Source organism: Scophthalmus maximus, chromosome 7 (assembly GCF_022379125.1).
Source record: "Scophthalmus maximus strain ysfricsl-2021 chromosome 7, ASM2237912v1, whole genome shotgun sequence".
Lineage (NCBI taxonomy): Eukaryota > Metazoa > Chordata > Actinopteri > Pleuronectiformes > Scophthalmidae > Scophthalmus > Scophthalmus maximus.
In genome coordinates, this window is record NC_061521.1 from 7,072,736 (window position 1) to 7,088,874 (window position 16,139).

Here is a 16,139-nt window from a genome sequence, read left to right on the forward strand (position 1 = left end):
GATGGGCTTAAATGCAAAATAAAATTCCTGTGAACCTACATTTCCCTATTGGTCTTGGAATTGTTGGGTTTTACACAAATATAAATCAATGACAACAGAATTTGACAGTCATTAGAACTGCTAGTTGACTTGTGGAATATATAAAGAGCCTGAGTTGGCAGGGAAAAATTGCTTACGGCCATACCAGCCTGAATACGCCCGATCTCGTCTGATCTCGGAAGCTAAGCAGGGTCGGGCCTGGTTAGTACTTGGATGGAAGACCGCCTGGGAATACCAGGTGCTGTAAGCATTTTATCCCCATCTTTAACCAGCAGATGGTGCTGCTGCCTATCGTGATGGAAAGAAATGACTTGGAATAACAGGGGTCTACCTCATTATTTTCTTTTGGATTGTATAGCCTGTACCGCGTGCTCTCTTCTGTCTTTACATTTGAACCTATTATTTCCCCTTAGGGTACGCAGAAAAATGCTTTCAATTCATTCCATACCGTTTCAGTTTTGCACCTGGTTTCTTTTATTTTCATTCTGTAAAGTTGGCTATGATTTTTTTGTCAGTGATGGGCTTAAATGCAAAATAAAATTCCTGTGAACCTACATTTCCCTATTGGTCTTGGAATTGTTGGGTTTTACACAAATATAAATCAATGACAACAGAATTTGACAGTCATTAGAACTGCTAGTTGACTTGTGAAATATATAAACAGCCTGAGTTGTTAGGGAAAACTTGCTTACGGCCATACCAGCCTGAATACGCCCGATCTCGTCTGATCTCGGAAGCTAAGCAGGGTCGGGCCTGGTTAGTACTTGGATGGGAGACCGCCTGGGAATACCAGGTGCTGTAAGCATTTTATCCCCATCTTTAACCAGCAGATGGTGCTGCTGCCTATCGTGATGGAAAGAAATGACTTGGAATAACAGGGGTCTACCTCATTATTTTCTTTTGGATTGTATAGCCTGTACCGCGTGCTCTCTTCTGTCTTTACATTTGAACCTATTATTTCCCCTTAGGGTACGCAGAAAAATCCTTTCAATTCATTCCATACCGTTTCAGTTTTGCACCTGGTTTCTTTTATTTTCATTCTGTAAAGTTGGCTATGATTTTTTTGTCACTGATGGGCTTAAATGCAAAATAAAATTCCTGTGAACCTACATTTCCCTATTGGTCTTGGAATTGTTGGGTTTTACACAAATATAAATCAATGACAACAGAATTTGACAGTCATTAGAACTGCTAGTTGACTTGTGAAATATATAAACAGCCTGAGTTGTTAGGGAAAACTTGCTTACGGCCATACCAGCCTGAATACGCCCGATCTCGTCTGATCTCGGAAGCTAAGCAGGGTCGGGCCTGGTTAGTACTTGGATGGGAGACCGCCTGGGAATACCAGGTGCTGTAAGAATTTTATCCCCACCTTTAACCAGCTGGTGCTGCCTATCGTGATGGAAAGAAATGACTTGGAATAATAGGGGTCTACCTCATTATTTTCTTTTGGATTGTATAGCCTGTACCGCGTGCTCTCTTCTGTCTTTACATTTGAACCTATTTTTTCCCCTCAGAGTGCACAGAAAAATGCTTTCAGTTCATTCCATACCGTTTCAGTTTTGCACCTGGTTTCTTTTATTTTCATTCTGTAAAGTTGGCTATGATTCTTTTGTCAGTGATGGGCTTAAATGCAAAATAAAATTCCTGTGAACCTACATTTCCCTATTGGTCTTGGAATTGTTGGGTTTTACACAAATATAAATCAATGACAACAGAATTTGACAGTCATTAGAACTGCTAGTTGACTTGTGGAATATATAAAGAGCCTGAGTTGGCAGGGAAAAATTGCTTACGGCCATACCAGCCTGAATACGCCCGATCTCGTCTGATCTCGGAAGCTAAGCAGGGTCGGGCCTGGTTAGTACTTGGATGGGAGACCGCCTGGGAATACCAGGTGCTGTAAGCATTTTATCCCCATCTTTAACCAGCAGATGGTGCTGCTGCCTATCGTGATGGAAAGAAATGACTTGGAATAACAGGGGTCTACCTCATTATTTTCTTTTGGATTGTATAGCCTGTACCGCGTGCTCTCTTCTGTCTTTACATTTGAACCTATTATTTCCCCTTAGGGTACGCAGAAAAATGCTTTCAATTCATTCCATACCGTTTCAGTTTTGCACCTGGCTTCTTTTATTGTCATTCTTTGAAGTTTGCTATGATTTTTTGTCAGTGATGGGCTTAAATGCAAAATAAAATTCCTGTGAACCTACATTTCCCTATTGGTCTTGGAATTGTTGGGTTTTACACAAATATAAATCAATGACAACAGAATTTGACAGTCATTAGAACTGCTAGTTGACTTGTGGAATATATAAAGAGCCTGAGTTGGCAGGGAAAAATTGCTTACGGCCATACCAGCCTGAATACGCCCGATCTCGTCTGATCTCGGAAGCTAAGCAGGGTCGGGCCTGGTTAGTACTTGGATGGGAGACCGCCTGGGAATACCAGGTGCTGTAAGCATTTTATCCCCATCTTTAACCAGCAGATGGTGCTGCTGCCTATCGTGATGGAAAGAAATGACTTGGAATAACAGGGGTCTACCTCATTATTTTCTTTTGGATTGTATAGCCTGTACCGCGTGCTCTCTTCTGTCTTTACATTTGAACCTATTATTTCCCCTTAGGGTACGCAGAAAAATGCTTTCAATTCATTCCATACCGTTTCAGTTTTGCACCTGGTTTCTTTTATTTTCATTCTGTAAAGTTGGCTATGATTTTTTTGTCACTGATGGGCTTAAATGCAAAATAAAATTCCTGTGAACCTACATTTCCCTATTGGTCTTGGAATTGTTGGGTTTTACACAAATATAAATCAATGACAACAGAATTTGACAGTCATTAGAACTGCTAGTTGACTTGTGGAATATATAAAGAGCCTGAGTTGGCAGGGAAAAATTGCTTACGGCCATACCAGCCTGAATACGCCCGATCTCGTCTGATCTCGGAAGCTAAGCAGGGTCGGGCCTGGTTAGTACTTGGATGGGAGACCGCCTGGGAATACCAGGTGCTGAAAGCATTTTATCCCCATCTTTAACCAGCAGATGGTGCTGCTGCCTATCGTGATGGAAAGAAGTGACTTGGAATAACAGGGGTCTACCTCATTATTTTCTTTTGGATTGTATAGCCTGTACCGCGTGCTCTCTTCTGTCTTTACATTTGAACCTATTATTTCCCCTAAGGGTACGCAGAAAAATGCTTTCAATTCATTCCATACCGTTTCAGTTTTGCACCTGGCTTCTTTTATTGTCATTCTTTGAAGTTTGCTATGATTTTTTGTCAGTGATGGGCTTAAATGCAAAATAAAATTCCTGTGAACCTACATTTCCCTATTGGTCTTGGAATTGTTGGGTTTTACACAAATATAAATCAATGACAACAGAATTTGACAGTCATTAGAACTGCTAGTTGACTTGTGGAATATATAAAGAGCCTGAGTTGGCAGGGAAAAATTGCTTACGGCCATACCAGCCTGAATACGCCCGATCTCGTCTGATCTCGGAAGCTAAGCAGGGTCGGGCCTGGTTAGTACTTGGATGGAAGACCGCCTGGGAATACCAGGTGCTGTAAGCATTTTATCCCCATCTTTAACCAGCAGATGGTGCTGCTGCCTATCGTGATGGAAAGAAATGACTTGGAATAACAGGGGTCTACCTCATTATTTTCTTTTGGATTGTATAGCCTGTACCGCGTGCTCTCTTCTGTCTTTACATTTGAACCTATTATTTCCCCTTAGGGTACGCAGAAAAATGCTTTCAATTCATTCCATACCGTTTCAGTTTTGCACCTGGTTTCTTTTATTTTCATTCTGTAAAGTTGGCTATGATTTTTTTGTCAGTGATGGGCTTAAATGCAAAATAAAATTCCTGTGAACCTACATTTCCCTATTGGTCTTGGAATTGTTGGGTTTTACACAAATATAAATCAATGACAACAGAATTTGACAGTCATTAGAACTGCTAGTTGACTTGTGAAATATATAAACAGCCTGAGTTGTTAGGGAAAACTTGCTTACGGCCATACCAGCCTGAATACGCCCGATCTCGTCTGATCTCGGAAGCTAAGCAGGGTCGGGCCTGGTTAGTACTTGGATGGGAGACCGCCTGGGAATACCAGGTGCTGTAAGCATTTTATCCCCATCTTTAACCAGCAGATGGTGCTGCTGCCTATCGTGATGGAAAGAAATGACTTGGAATAACAGGGGTCTACCTCATTATTTTCTTTTGGATTGTATAGCCTGTACCGCGTGCTCTCTTCTGTCTTTACATTTGAACCTATTATTTCCCCTTAGGGTACGCAGAAAAATGCTTTCAATTCATTCCATACCGTTTCAGTTTTGCACCTGGTTTCTTTTATTTTCATTCTGTAAAGTTGGCTATGATTTTTTTGTCACTGATGGGCTTAAATGCAAAATAAAATTCCTGTGAACCTACATTTCCCTATTGGTCTTGGAATTGTTGGGTTTTACACAAATATAAATCAATGACAACAGAATTTGACAGTCATTAGAACTGCTAGTTGACTTGTGAAATATATAAACAGCCTGAGTTGTTAGGGAAAACTTGCTTACGGCCATACCAGCCTGAATACGCCCGATCTCGTCTGATCTCGGAAGCTAAGCAGGGTTGGGCCTGGTTAGTACTTGGATGGGAGACCGCCTGGGAATACCAGGTGCTGTAAGAATTTTATCCCCACCTTTAACCAGCTGGTGCTGCCTATCGTGATGGAAAGAAATGACTTGGAATAATAGGGGTCTACCTCATTATTTTCTTTTGGATTGTATAGCCTGTACCGCGTGCTCTCTTCTGTCTTTACATTTGAACCTATTTTTTCCCCTCAGAGTGCACAGAAAAATGCTTTCAGTTCATTCCATACCGTTTCAGTTTTGCACCTGGTTTCTTTTATTTTCATTCTGTAAAGTTGGCTATGATTCTTTTGTCAGTGATGGGCTTAAATGCAAAATAAAATTCCTGTGAACCTACATTTCCCTATTGGTCTTGGAATTGTTGGGTTTTACACAAATATAAATCAATGACAACAGAATTTGACAGTCATTAGAACTGCTAGTTGACTTGTGGAATATATAAAGAGCCTGAGTTGGCAGGGAAAAATTGCTTACGGCCATACCAGCCTGAATACGCCCGATCTCGTCTGATCTCGGAAGCTAAGCAGGGTCGGGCCTGGTTAGTACTTGGATGGGAGACCGCCTGGGAATACCAGGTGCTGTAAGCATTTTATCCCCATCTTTAACCAGCAGATGGTGCTGCTGCCTATCGTGATGGAAAGAAATGACTTGGAATAACAGGGGTCTACCTCATTATTTTCTTTTGGATTGTATAGCCTGTACCGCGTGCTCTCTTCTGTCTTTACATTTGAACCTATTATTTCCCCTTAGGGTACGCAGAAAAATGCTTTCAATTCATTCCATACCGTTTCAGTTTTGCACCTGGCTTCTTTTATTGTCATTCTTTGAAGTTTGCTATGATTTTTTGTCAGTGATGGGCTTAAATGCAAAATAAAATTCCTGTGAACCTACATTTCCCTATTGGTCTTGGAATTGTTGGGTTTTACACAAATATAAATCAATGACAACAGAATTTGACAGTCATTAGAACTGCTAGTTGACTTGTGGAATATATAAAGAGCCTGAGTTGGCAGGGAAAAATTGCTTACGGCCATACCAGCCTGAATACGCCCGATCTCGTCTGATCTCGGAAGCTAAGCAGGGTCGGGCCTGGTTAGTACTTGGATGGGAGACCGCCTGGGAATACCAGGTGCTGTAAGCATTTTATCCCCATCTTTAACCAGCAGATGGTGCTGCTGCCTATCGTGATGGAAAGAAATGACTTGGAATAACAGGGGTCTACCTCATTATTTTCTTTTGGATTGTATAGCCTGTACCGCGTGCTCTCTTCTGTCTTTACATTTGAACCTATTATTTCCCCTTAGGGTACGCAGAAAAATGCTTTCAATTCATTCCATACCGTTTCAGTTTTGCACCTGGTTTCTTTTATTTTCATTCTGTAAAGTTGGCTATGATTTTTTTGTCACTGATGGGCTTAAATGCAAAATAAAATTCCTGTGAACCTACATTTCCCTATTGGTCTTGGAATTGTTGGGTTTTACACAAATATAAATCAATGACAACAGAATTTGACAGTCATTAGAACTGCTAGTTGACTTGTGGAATATATAAAGAGCCTGAGTTGGCAGGGAAAACTTGCTTACGGCCATACCAGCCTGAATACGCCCGATCTCGTCTGATCTCGGAAGCTAAGCAGGGTCGGGCCTGGTTAGTACTTGGATGGGAGACCGCCTGGGAATACCAGGTGCTGTAAGCATTTTATCCCCATCTTTAACCAGCAGATGGTGCTGCTGCCTATCGTGATGGAAAGAAATGACTTGGAATAACAGGGGTCTACCTCATTATTTTCTTTTGGATTGTATAGCCTGTACCGCGTGCTCTCTTCTGTCTTTACATTTGAACCTATTTTTTCCCCTCAGAGTGCACAGAAAAATGCTTTCAGTTCATTCCATACCGTTTCAGTTTTGCACCTGGTTTCTTTTATTTTCATTCTGTAAAGTTGGCTATGATTTTTTTGTCAGTGATGGGCTTAAATGCAAAATAAAATTCCTGTGAACCTACATTTCCCTATTGGTCTTGGAATTGTTGGGTTTTACACAAATATAAATCAATGACAACAGAATTTGACAGTCATTAGAACTGCTAGTTGACTTGTGAAATATATAAACAGCCTGAGTTGTTAGGGAAAACTTGCTTACGGCCATACCAGCCTGAATACGCCTGATCTCGTCTGATCTCGGAAGCTAAGCAGGGTCGGGCCTGGTTAGTACTTGGATGGGAGACCGCCTGGGAATACCAGGCGCTGTAAGAATTTTATCCCCACCTTTAACCAGCTGGTGCTGCCTATCGTGATGGAAAGAAATGACTTGGAATAACAGGGGTCTACCTCATTATTTTCTTTTGGATTGTATAGCCTGTACCGCGTGCTCTCTTCTGTCTTTACATTTGAACCTATTATTTCCCCTTAGGGTACGCAGAAAAATGCTTTCAATTCATTCCATACCGTTTCAGTTTTGCACCTGGCTTCTTTTATTGTCATTCTTTGAAGTTTGCTATGATTTTTTGTCAGTGATGGGCTTAAATGCAAAATAAAATTCCTGTGAACCTACATTTCCCTATTGGTCTTGGAATTGTTGGGTTTTACACAAATATAAATCAATGACAACAGAATTTGACAGTCATTAGAACTGCTAGTTGACTTGTGAAATATATAAACAGCCTGAGTTGTTAGGGAAAACTTGCTTACGGCCATACCAGCCTGAATACGCCCGATCTCGTCTGATCTCGGAAGCTAAGCAGGGTCGGGCCTGGTTAGTACTTGGATGGGAGACCGCCTGGGAATACCAGGTGCTGTAAGAATTTTATCCCCACCTTTAACCAGCTGGTGCTGCCTATCGTGATGGAAAGAAATGACTTGGAATAACAGGGGTCTACCTCATTATTTTCTTTTGGATTGTATAGCCTGTACCGCGTGCTCTCTTCTGTCTTTACATTTGAACCTATTTTTTCCCCTCAGAGTGCACAGAAAAATGCTTTCAGTTCATTCCATACCGTTTCAGTTTTGCACCTGGTTTCTTTTATTTTCATTCTGTAAAGTTGGCTATGATTCTTTTGTCAGTGATGGGCTTAAATGCAAAATAAAATTCCTGTGAACCTACATTTCCCTATTGGTCTTGGAATTGTTGGGTTTTACACAAATATAAATCAATGACAACAGAATTTGACAGCCATTAGAACTGCTAGTTGACTTGTGGAATATATAAAGAGCCTGAGTTGGCAGGGAAAACTTGCTTACGGCCATACCAGCATGAATACGCCCGATCTCGTCTGATCTCGGAAGCTAAGCACGGTCGGGCCTGGTTAGTACTTGGATGGGAGACCGCCTGGGAATACCAGGTGCTGTAAGCATTTTATCCCCATCTTTAACCAGCAGATGGTGCTGCTGCCTATCGTGATGGAAAGAAATGACTTGGAATAACAGGGGTCTACCTCATTATTTTCTTTTGGATTTTATAGCCTGTACCGCGTGCTCTCTTCTGTCTTTACATTTGAACCTATTATTTCCCCTTAGGGTACGCAGAAAAATGCTTTCAATTCATTCCATACCGTTTCAGTTTTGCACCTGGCTTCTTTTATTGTCATTCTTTGAAGTTTGCTATGATTTTTTGTCAGTGATGGGCTTAAATGCAAAATAAAATTCCTGTGAACCTACATTTCCCTATTGGTCTTGGAATTGTTGGGTTTTACACAAATATAAATCAATGACAACAGAATTTGACAGTCATTAGAACTGCTAGTTGACTTGTGGAATATATAAAGAGCCTGAGTTGGCAGGGAAAAATTGCTTACGGCCATACCAGCCTGAATACGCCCGATCTCGTCTGATCTCGGAAGCTAAGCAGGGTCGGGCCTGGTTAGTACTTGGATGGGAGACCGCCTGGGAATACCAGGTGCTGTAAGAATTTTATCCCCACCTTTAACCAGCTGGTGCTGCCTATCGTGATGGAAAGAAATGACTTGGAATAACAGGGGTCTACCTCATTATTTTCTTTTGGATTGTATAGCCTGTACCGCGTGCTCTCTTCTGTCTTTACATTTGAACCTATTTTTTCCCCTCAGAGTGCACAGAAAAATGCTTTCAGTTCATTCCATACCGTTTCAGTTTTGCACCTGGTTTCTTTTATTTTCATTCTGTAAAGTTGGCTATGATTCTTTTGTCAGTGATGGGCTTAAATGCAAAATAAAATTCCTGTGAACCTACATTTCCCTATTGGTCTTGGAATTGTTGGGTTTTACACAAATATAAATCAATGACAACAGAATTTGACAGTCATTAGAACTGCTAGTTGACTTGTGGAATATATAAAGAGCCTGAGTTGGCAGGGAAAACTTGCTTACGGCCATACCAGCATGAATACGCCCGATCTCGTCTGATCTCGGAAGCTAAGCACGGTCGGGCCTGGTTAGTACTTGGATGGGAGACCGCCTGGGAATACCAGGTGCTGTAAGCATTTTATCCCCATCTTTAACCAGCAGATGGTGCTGCTGCCTATCGTGATGGAAAGAAATGACTTGGAATAACAGGGGTCTACCTCATTATTTTCTTTTGGATTGTATAGCCTGTACCGCGTGCTCTCTTCTGTCTTTACATTTGAACCTATTATTTCCCCTTAGGGTACGCAGAAAAATGCTTTCAATTCATTCCATACCGTTTCAGTTTTGCACCTGGCTTCTTTTATTGTCATTCTTTGAAGTTTGCTATGATTTTTTGTCAGTGATGGGCTTAAATGCAAAATAAAATTCCTGTGAACCTACATTTCCCTATTGGTCTTGGAATTGTTGGGTTTTACACAAATATAAATCAATGACAACAGAATTTGACAGTCATTAGAACTGCTAGTTGACTTGTGGAATATATAAAGAGCCTGAGTTGGCAGGGAAAAATTGCTTACGGCCATACCAGCCTGAATACGCCCGATCTCGTCTGATCTCGGAAGCTAAGCAGGGTCGGGCCTGGTTAGTACTTGGATGGGAGACCGCCTGGGAATACCAGGTGCTGTAAGCATTTTATCCCCATCTTTAACCAGCAGATGGTGCTGCTGCCTATCGTGATGGAAAGAAATGACTTGGAATAACAGGGGTCTACCTCATTATTTTCTTTTGGATTGTATAGCCTGTACCGCGTGCTCTCTTCTGTCTTTACATTTGAACCTATTATTTCCCCTTAGGGTACGCAGAAAAATGCTTTCAATTCATTCCATACCGTTTCAGTTTTGCACCTGGCTTCTTTTATTGTCATTCTTTGAAGTTTGCTATGATTTTTTGTCAGTGATGGGCTTAAATGCAAAATAAAATTCCTGTGAACCTACATTTCCCTATTGGTCTTGGAATTGTTGGGTTTTACACAAATATAAATCAATGACAACAGAATTTGACAGTCATTAGAACTGCTAGTTGACTTGTGGAATATATAAAGAGCCTCAGTTGGCAGGGAAAAATTGCTTACGGCCATACCAGCCTGAATACGCCTGATCTCGTCTGATCTCAGAAGCTAAGCAGGGTCGGGCCTGGTTAGTACTTGGATGGGAGACCGCCTGGGAATACCAGGTGCTGTAAGCATTTTATCCCCACCTTTAACCAGCTGGTGCTGCCTATCGTGATGGAAAGAAATGACTTGGAATAACAGGGGTCTACCTCATTATTTTCTTTTGGATTGTATAGCCTGTACCGCATGCTCTCTTCTGTCTTTACATTTGAACCTATTTTTTCCCCTCAGAGTGCACAGAAAAATGCTTTCAGTTCATTCCATACCGTTTCAGTTTTGCACCTGGCTTCTTTTATTGTCATTCTTTGAAGTTTGCTATGATTTTTTGTCAGTGATGGGCTTAAATGCAAAATAAAATTCCTGTGAACCTACATTTCCCTATTGGTCTTGGAATTGTTGGGTTTTACACAAATATAAATCAATGACAACAGAATTTGACAGTCATTAGAACTGCTAGTTGACTTGTGGAATATATAAAGAGCCTGAGTTGGCAGGGAAAAATTGCTTACGGCCATACCAGCCTGAATACGCCCGATCTCGTCTGATCTCGGAAGCTAAGCAGGGTCGGGCCTGGTTAGTACTTGGATGGGAGACCGCCTGGGAATACCAGGTGCTGTAAGCATTTTATCCCCACCTTTAACCAGCTGGTGCTGCCTATCGTGATGGAAAGAAATGACTTGGAATAACAGGGGTCTACCTCATTATTTTCTTTTGGATTGTATAGCCTGTACCGCATGCTCTCTTCTGTCTTTACATTTGAACCTATTTTTTCCCCTCAGAGTGCACAGAAAAATGCTTTCAGTTCATTCCATACCGTTTCAGTTTTGCACCTGGCTTCTTTTATTGTCATTCTTTGAAGTTTGCTATGATTTTTTGTCAGTGATGGGCTTAAATGCAAAATAAAATTCCTGTGAACCTACATTTCCCTATTGGTCTTGGAATTGTTGGGTTTTACACAAATATAAATCAATGACAACAGAATTTGACAGTCATTAGAACTGCTAGTTGACTTGTGGAATATATAAAGAGCCTGAGTTGGCAGGGAAAAATTGCTTACGGCCATACCAGCCTGAATACGCCCGATCTCGTCTGATCTCGGAAGCTAAGCAGGGTCGGGCCTGGTTAGTACTTGGATGGGAGACCGCCTGGGAATACCAGGTGCTGTAAGCATTTTATCCCCATCTTTAACCAGCAGATGGTGCTGCTGCCTATCGTGATGGAAAGAAATGACTTGGAATAACAGGGGTCTACCTCATTATTTTCTTTTGGATTGTATAGCCTGTACCGCGTGCTCTCTTCTGTCTTTACATTTGAACCTATTATTTCCCCTTAAGGTACGCAGAAAAATGCTTTCAATTCATTCCATACCGTTTCAGTTTTGCACCTGGTTTCTTTTATTTTCATTCTGTAAAGTTGGCTATGATTTTTTTGTCAGTGATGGGCTTAAATGCAAAATAAAATTCCTGTGAACCTACATTTCCCTATTGGTCTTGGAATTGTTGGGTTTTACACAAATATAAATCAATGACAACAGAATTTGACAGTCATTAGAACTGCTAGTTGACTTGTGGAATATATAAAGAGCCTGAGTTGTTAGGGAAAACTTGCTTACGGCCATACCAGCCTGAATACGCCCGATCTCGTCTGATCTCGGAAGCTAAGCAGGGTCGGGCCTGGTTAGTACTTGGATGGGAGACCGCCTGGGAATACCAGGTGCTGTAAGCATTTTATCCCCATCTTTAACCAGCAGATGGTGCTGCTGCCTATCGTGATGGAAAGAAATGACTTGGAATAACAGGGGTCTACCTCATTATTTTCTTTTGGATTGTATAGCCTGTACCGCGTGCTCTCTTCTGTCTTTACATTTGAACCTATTTTTTCCCCTCAGAGTGCACAGAAAAATGCTTTCAGTTCATTCCATACCGTTTCAGTTTTGCACCTGGCTTCTTTTATTGTCATTCTTTGAAGTTTGCTATGATTTTTTGTCAGTGATGGGCTTAAATGCAAAATAAAATTCCTGTGAACCTACATTTCCCTATTGGTCTTGGAATTGTTGGGTTTTACACAAATATAAATCAATGACAACAGAATTTGACAGTCATTAGAACTGCTAGTTGACTTGTGGAATATATAAAGAGCCTGAGTTGGCAGGGAAAAATTGCTTACGGCCATACCAGCCTGAATACGCCCGATCTCGTCTGATCTCGGAAGCTAAGCAGGGTCGGGCCTGGTTAGTACTTGGATGGGAGACCGCCTGGGAATACCAGGTGCTGTAAGCATTTTATCCCCATCTTTAACCAGCAGATGGTGCTGCTGCCTATCGTGATGGAAAGAAATGACTTGGAATAACAGGGGTCTACCTCATTATTTTCTTTTGGATTGTATAGCCTGTACCGCGTGCTCTCTTCTGTCTTTACATTTGAACCTATTATTTCACCTTAGGGTACGCAGAAAAATGCTTTCAATTCATTCCATACCGTTTCAGTTTTGCACCTGGTTTCTTTTATTTTCATTCTGTAAAGTTGGCTATGATTTTTTTGTCAGTGATGGGCTTAAATGCAAAATAAAATTCCTGTGAACCTACATTTCCCTATTGGTCTTGGAATTGTTGGGTTTTACACAAATATAAATCAATGACAACAGAATTTGACAGTCATTAGAACTGCTAGTTGACTTGTGGAATATATAAACAGCCTGAGTTGGCAGGGAAAAATTGCTTACGGCCATACCAGCCTGAATACGCCCGATCTCGTCTGATCTCGGAAGCTAAGCAGGGTTGGGCCTGGTTAGTACTTGGATGGGAGACCGCCTGGGAATACCAGGTGCTGTAAGCATTTTATCCCCATCTTTAACCAGCAGATGGTGCTGCTGCCTATCGTGATGGAAAGAAATGACTTGGAATAACAGGGGTCTACCTCATTATTTTCTTTTGGATTGTATAGCCTGTACCGCGTGCTCTCTTCTGTCTTTACATTTGAACCTATTTTTTCCCCTCAGAGTGCACAGAAAAATGCTTTCAGTTCATTCCATACCGTTTCAGTTTTGCACCTGGTTTCTTTTATTTTCATTCTGTAAAGTTGGCTATGATTTTTTTGTCAGTGATGGGCTTAAATGCAAAATAAAATTCCTGTGAACCTACATTTCCCTATTGGTCTTGGAATTGTTGGGTTTTACACAAATATAAATCAATGACAACAGAATTTGACAGTCATTAGAACTGCTAGTTGACTTGTGGAATATATAAAGAGCCTGAGTTGGCAGGGAAAAATTGCTTACGGCCATACCAGCCTGAATACGCCCGATCTCGTCTGATCTCGGAAGCTAAGCAGGGTCGGGCCTGGTTAGTACTTGGATGGGAGACCGCCTGGGAATACCAGGTGCTGTAAGCATTTTATCCCCATCTTTAACCAGCAGATGGTGCTGCTGCCTATCGTGATGGAAAGAAATGACTTGGAATAACAGGGGTCTACCTCATTATTTTCTTTTGGATTGTATAGCCTGTACCGCGTGCTCTCTTCTGTCTTTACATTTGAACCTATTATTTCCCCTTAGGGTACGCAGAAAAATGCTTTCAATTCATTCCATACCGTTTCAGTTTTGCACCTGGCTTCTTTTATTGTCATTCTTTGAAGTTTGCTATGATTTTTTGTCAGTGATGGGCTTAAATGCAAAATAAAATTCCTTGAACCTACATTTCCCTATTGGTCTTGGAATTGTTGGGTTTTACACAAATATAAATCAATGACAACAGAATTTGACAGTCATTAGAACTGCTAGTTGACTTGTGGAATATATAAAGAGCCTCAGTTGGCAGGGAAAAATTGCTTACGGCCATACCAGCCTGAATACGCCTGATCTCGTCTGATCTCGGAAGCTAAGCAGGGTCGGGCCTGGTTAGTACTTGGATGGGAGACCGCCTGGGAATACCAGGTGCTGTAAGCATTTTATCCCCACCTTTAACCAGCTGGTGCTGCCTATCGTGATGGAAAGAAATGACTTGGAATAACAGGGGTCTACCTCATTATTTTCTTTTGGATTGTATAGCCTGTACCGCATGCTCTCTTCTGTCTTTACATTTGAACCTATTTTTTCCCCTCAGAGTGCACAGAAAAATGCTTTCAGTTCATTCCATACCGTTTCAGTTTTGCACCTGGCTTCTTTTATTGTCATTCTTTGAAGTTTGCTATGATTTTTTGTCAGTGATGGGCTTAAATGCAAAATAAAATTCCTGTGAACCTACATTTCCCTATTGGTCTTGGAATTGTTGGGTTTTACACAAATATAAATCAATGACAACAGAATTTGACAGTCATTAGAACTGCTAGTTGACTTGTGGAATATATAAAGAGCCTGAGTTGGCAGGGAAAAATTGCTTACGGCCATACCAGCCTGAATACGCCCGATCTCGTCTGATCTCGGAAGCTAAGCAGGGTCGGGCCTGGTTAGTACTTGGATGGGAGACCGCCTGGGAATACCAGGTGCTGTAAGCATTTTATCCCCATCTTTAACCAGCAGATGGTGCTGCTGCCTATCGTGATGGAAAGAAATGACTTGGAATAACAGGGGTCTACCTCATTATTTTCTTTTGGATTGTATAGCCTGTACCGCGTGCTCTCTTCTGTCTTTACATTTGAACCTATTATTTCCCCTTAAGGTACGCAGAAAAATGCTTTCAATTCATTCCATACCGTTTCAGTTTTGCACCTGGTTTCTTTTATTTTCATTCTGTAAAGTTGGCTATGATTTTTTTGTCAGTGATGGGCTTAAATGCAAAATAAAATTCCTTGAACCTACATTTCCCTATTGGTCTTGGAATTGTTGGGTTTTACACAAATATAAATCAATGACAACAGAATTTGACAGTCATTAGAACTGCTAGTTGACTTGTGGAATATATAAATAGCCTCAGTTGGCAGGGAAAAATTGCTTACGGCCATACCAGCCTGAATACGCCTGATCTCGTCTGATCTCGGAAGCTAAGCAGGGTCGGGCCTGGTTAGTACTTGGATGGGAGACCGCCTGGGAATACCAGGTGCTGTAAGCATTTTATCCCCACCTTTAACCAGCTGGTGCTGCCTATCGTGATGGAAAGAAATGACTTGGAATAACAGGGGTCTACCTCATTATTTTCTTTTGGATTGTATAGCCTGTACCGCATGCTCTCTTCTGTCTTTACATTTGAACCTATTTTTTCCCCTCAGAGTGCACAGAAAAATGCTTTCAGTTCATTCCATACCGTTTCAGTTTTGCACCTGGCTTCTTTTATTGTCATTCTTTGAAGTTTGCTATGATTTTTTGTCAGTGATGGGCTTAAATGCAAAATAAAATTCCTGTGAACCTACATTTCCCTATTGGTCTTGGAATTGTTGGGTTTTACACAAATATAAATCAATGACAACAGAATTTGACAGTCATTAGAACTGCTAGTTGACTTGTGGAATATATAAAGAGCCTGAGTTGGCAGGGAAAAATTGCTTACGGCCATACCAGCCTGAATACGCCCGATCTCGTCTGATCTCGGAAGCTAAGCAGGGTCGGGCCTGGTTAGTACTTGGATGGGAGACCGCCTGGGAATACCAGGTGCTGTAAGCATTTTATCCCCATCTTTAACCAGCAGATGGTGCTGCTGCCTATCGTGATGGAAAGAAATGACTTGGAATAACAGGGGTCTACCTCATTATTTTCTTTTGGATTGTATAGCCTGTACCGCGTGCTCTCTTCTGTCTTTACATTTGAACCTATTATTTCCCCTTAAGGTACGCAGAAAAATGCTTTCAATTCATTCCATACCGTTTCAGTTTTGCACCTGGTTTCTTTTATTTTCATTCTGTAAAGTTGGCTATGATTTTTTTGTCAGTGATGGGCTTAAATGCAAAATAAAATTCCTTGAACCTACATTTCCCTATTGGTCTTGGAATTGTTGGGTTTTACACAAATATAAATCAATGACAACAGAATTTGACAGTCATTA

At 41.2% G+C, this 16,139-nt stretch overlaps 29 non-coding genes across 29 annotated transcripts; all 29 read left to right on the forward strand.

Moving 5' to 3' along the window:
- Positions 1–170: 170 nt before the first annotated feature.
- LOC118316117 lies at positions 171–289 on the forward strand. The gene has a single exon (XR_004795120.2). It is a non-coding gene; the product is annotated as a 5S ribosomal RNA (ribosomal RNA).
- Positions 290–725: 436 nt separating this feature from the next.
- Positions 726–844, forward strand: LOC118316118. The gene has a single exon (XR_004795121.1). It is a non-coding gene; the product is annotated as a 5S ribosomal RNA (ribosomal RNA).
- A 436-nt stretch (positions 845–1,280) lies between these two features.
- Positions 1,281–1,399, forward strand: LOC118316120. Its single transcript, XR_004795123.2, has one exon. It is a non-coding gene; the product is annotated as a 5S ribosomal RNA (ribosomal RNA).
- A 430-nt stretch (positions 1,400–1,829) lies between these two features.
- LOC118316121 lies at positions 1,830–1,948 on the forward strand. Its single transcript, XR_004795124.1, has one exon. It is a non-coding gene; the product is annotated as a 5S ribosomal RNA (ribosomal RNA).
- Positions 1,949–2,383: 435 nt separating this feature from the next.
- On the forward strand, positions 2,384–2,502 carry LOC118316122. The gene has a single exon (XR_004795125.1). It is a non-coding gene; the product is annotated as a 5S ribosomal RNA (ribosomal RNA).
- Positions 2,503–2,938: 436 nt separating this feature from the next.
- On the forward strand, positions 2,939–3,057 carry LOC118316123. The gene has a single exon (XR_004795126.2). It is a non-coding gene; the product is annotated as a 5S ribosomal RNA (ribosomal RNA).
- Positions 3,058–3,492: 435 nt separating this feature from the next.
- On the forward strand, positions 3,493–3,611 carry LOC118316124. Its single transcript, XR_004795127.2, has one exon. It is a non-coding gene; the product is annotated as a 5S ribosomal RNA (ribosomal RNA).
- A 436-nt stretch (positions 3,612–4,047) lies between these two features.
- Positions 4,048–4,166, forward strand: LOC118316010. Its single transcript, XR_004795017.2, has one exon. It is a non-coding gene; the product is annotated as a 5S ribosomal RNA (ribosomal RNA).
- Positions 4,167–4,602: 436 nt separating this feature from the next.
- On the forward strand, positions 4,603–4,721 carry LOC118316125. The gene has a single exon (XR_004795128.2). It is a non-coding gene; the product is annotated as a 5S ribosomal RNA (ribosomal RNA).
- Positions 4,722–5,151: 430 nt separating this feature from the next.
- On the forward strand, positions 5,152–5,270 carry LOC118316126. Its single transcript, XR_004795129.1, has one exon. It is a non-coding gene; the product is annotated as a 5S ribosomal RNA (ribosomal RNA).
- A 435-nt stretch (positions 5,271–5,705) lies between these two features.
- LOC118316127 lies at positions 5,706–5,824 on the forward strand. Its single transcript, XR_004795130.1, has one exon. It is a non-coding gene; the product is annotated as a 5S ribosomal RNA (ribosomal RNA).
- A 436-nt stretch (positions 5,825–6,260) lies between these two features.
- LOC118316017 lies at positions 6,261–6,379 on the forward strand. The gene has a single exon (XR_004795024.2). It is a non-coding gene; the product is annotated as a 5S ribosomal RNA (ribosomal RNA).
- Positions 6,380–6,815: 436 nt separating this feature from the next.
- Positions 6,816–6,934, forward strand: LOC118316013. Its single transcript, XR_004795020.2, has one exon. It is a non-coding gene; the product is annotated as a 5S ribosomal RNA (ribosomal RNA).
- Positions 6,935–7,363: 429 nt separating this feature from the next.
- LOC118316128 lies at positions 7,364–7,482 on the forward strand. Its single transcript, XR_004795131.2, has one exon. It is a non-coding gene; the product is annotated as a 5S ribosomal RNA (ribosomal RNA).
- Positions 7,483–7,912: 430 nt separating this feature from the next.
- LOC118316018 lies at positions 7,913–8,031 on the forward strand. The gene has a single exon (XR_004795025.2). It is a non-coding gene; the product is annotated as a 5S ribosomal RNA (ribosomal RNA).
- A 435-nt stretch (positions 8,032–8,466) lies between these two features.
- LOC118316019 lies at positions 8,467–8,585 on the forward strand. The gene has a single exon (XR_004795026.2). It is a non-coding gene; the product is annotated as a 5S ribosomal RNA (ribosomal RNA).
- Positions 8,586–9,015: 430 nt separating this feature from the next.
- Positions 9,016–9,134, forward strand: LOC118316030. Its single transcript, XR_004795037.2, has one exon. It is a non-coding gene; the product is annotated as a 5S ribosomal RNA (ribosomal RNA).
- Positions 9,135–9,569: 435 nt separating this feature from the next.
- Positions 9,570–9,688, forward strand: LOC118316021. Its single transcript, XR_004795028.2, has one exon. It is a non-coding gene; the product is annotated as a 5S ribosomal RNA (ribosomal RNA).
- A 435-nt stretch (positions 9,689–10,123) lies between these two features.
- On the forward strand, positions 10,124–10,242 carry LOC118316022. The gene has a single exon (XR_004795029.2). It is a non-coding gene; the product is annotated as a 5S ribosomal RNA (ribosomal RNA).
- Positions 10,243–10,671: 429 nt separating this feature from the next.
- LOC118316025 lies at positions 10,672–10,790 on the forward strand. Its single transcript, XR_004795032.2, has one exon. It is a non-coding gene; the product is annotated as a 5S ribosomal RNA (ribosomal RNA).
- A 429-nt stretch (positions 10,791–11,219) lies between these two features.
- Positions 11,220–11,338, forward strand: LOC118316036. The gene has a single exon (XR_007031299.1). It is a non-coding gene; the product is annotated as a 5S ribosomal RNA (ribosomal RNA).
- Positions 11,339–11,774: 436 nt separating this feature from the next.
- LOC118316032 lies at positions 11,775–11,893 on the forward strand. Its single transcript, XR_004795039.2, has one exon. It is a non-coding gene; the product is annotated as a 5S ribosomal RNA (ribosomal RNA).
- Positions 11,894–12,328: 435 nt separating this feature from the next.
- On the forward strand, positions 12,329–12,447 carry LOC118316023. Its single transcript, XR_004795030.2, has one exon. It is a non-coding gene; the product is annotated as a 5S ribosomal RNA (ribosomal RNA).
- Positions 12,448–12,883: 436 nt separating this feature from the next.
- LOC118316033 lies at positions 12,884–13,002 on the forward strand. The gene has a single exon (XR_004795040.2). It is a non-coding gene; the product is annotated as a 5S ribosomal RNA (ribosomal RNA).
- Positions 13,003–13,438: 436 nt separating this feature from the next.
- LOC118316129 lies at positions 13,439–13,557 on the forward strand. The gene has a single exon (XR_004795132.1). It is a non-coding gene; the product is annotated as a 5S ribosomal RNA (ribosomal RNA).
- Positions 13,558–13,991: 434 nt separating this feature from the next.
- LOC118316131 lies at positions 13,992–14,110 on the forward strand. Its single transcript, XR_004795134.2, has one exon. It is a non-coding gene; the product is annotated as a 5S ribosomal RNA (ribosomal RNA).
- A 429-nt stretch (positions 14,111–14,539) lies between these two features.
- On the forward strand, positions 14,540–14,658 carry LOC118316014. The gene has a single exon (XR_004795021.2). It is a non-coding gene; the product is annotated as a 5S ribosomal RNA (ribosomal RNA).
- A 435-nt stretch (positions 14,659–15,093) lies between these two features.
- LOC118316037 lies at positions 15,094–15,212 on the forward strand. The gene has a single exon (XR_007031057.1). It is a non-coding gene; the product is annotated as a 5S ribosomal RNA (ribosomal RNA).
- A 429-nt stretch (positions 15,213–15,641) lies between these two features.
- Positions 15,642–15,760, forward strand: LOC118316132. The gene has a single exon (XR_004795135.1). It is a non-coding gene; the product is annotated as a 5S ribosomal RNA (ribosomal RNA).
- Positions 15,761–16,139: the final 379 nt, after the last annotated feature.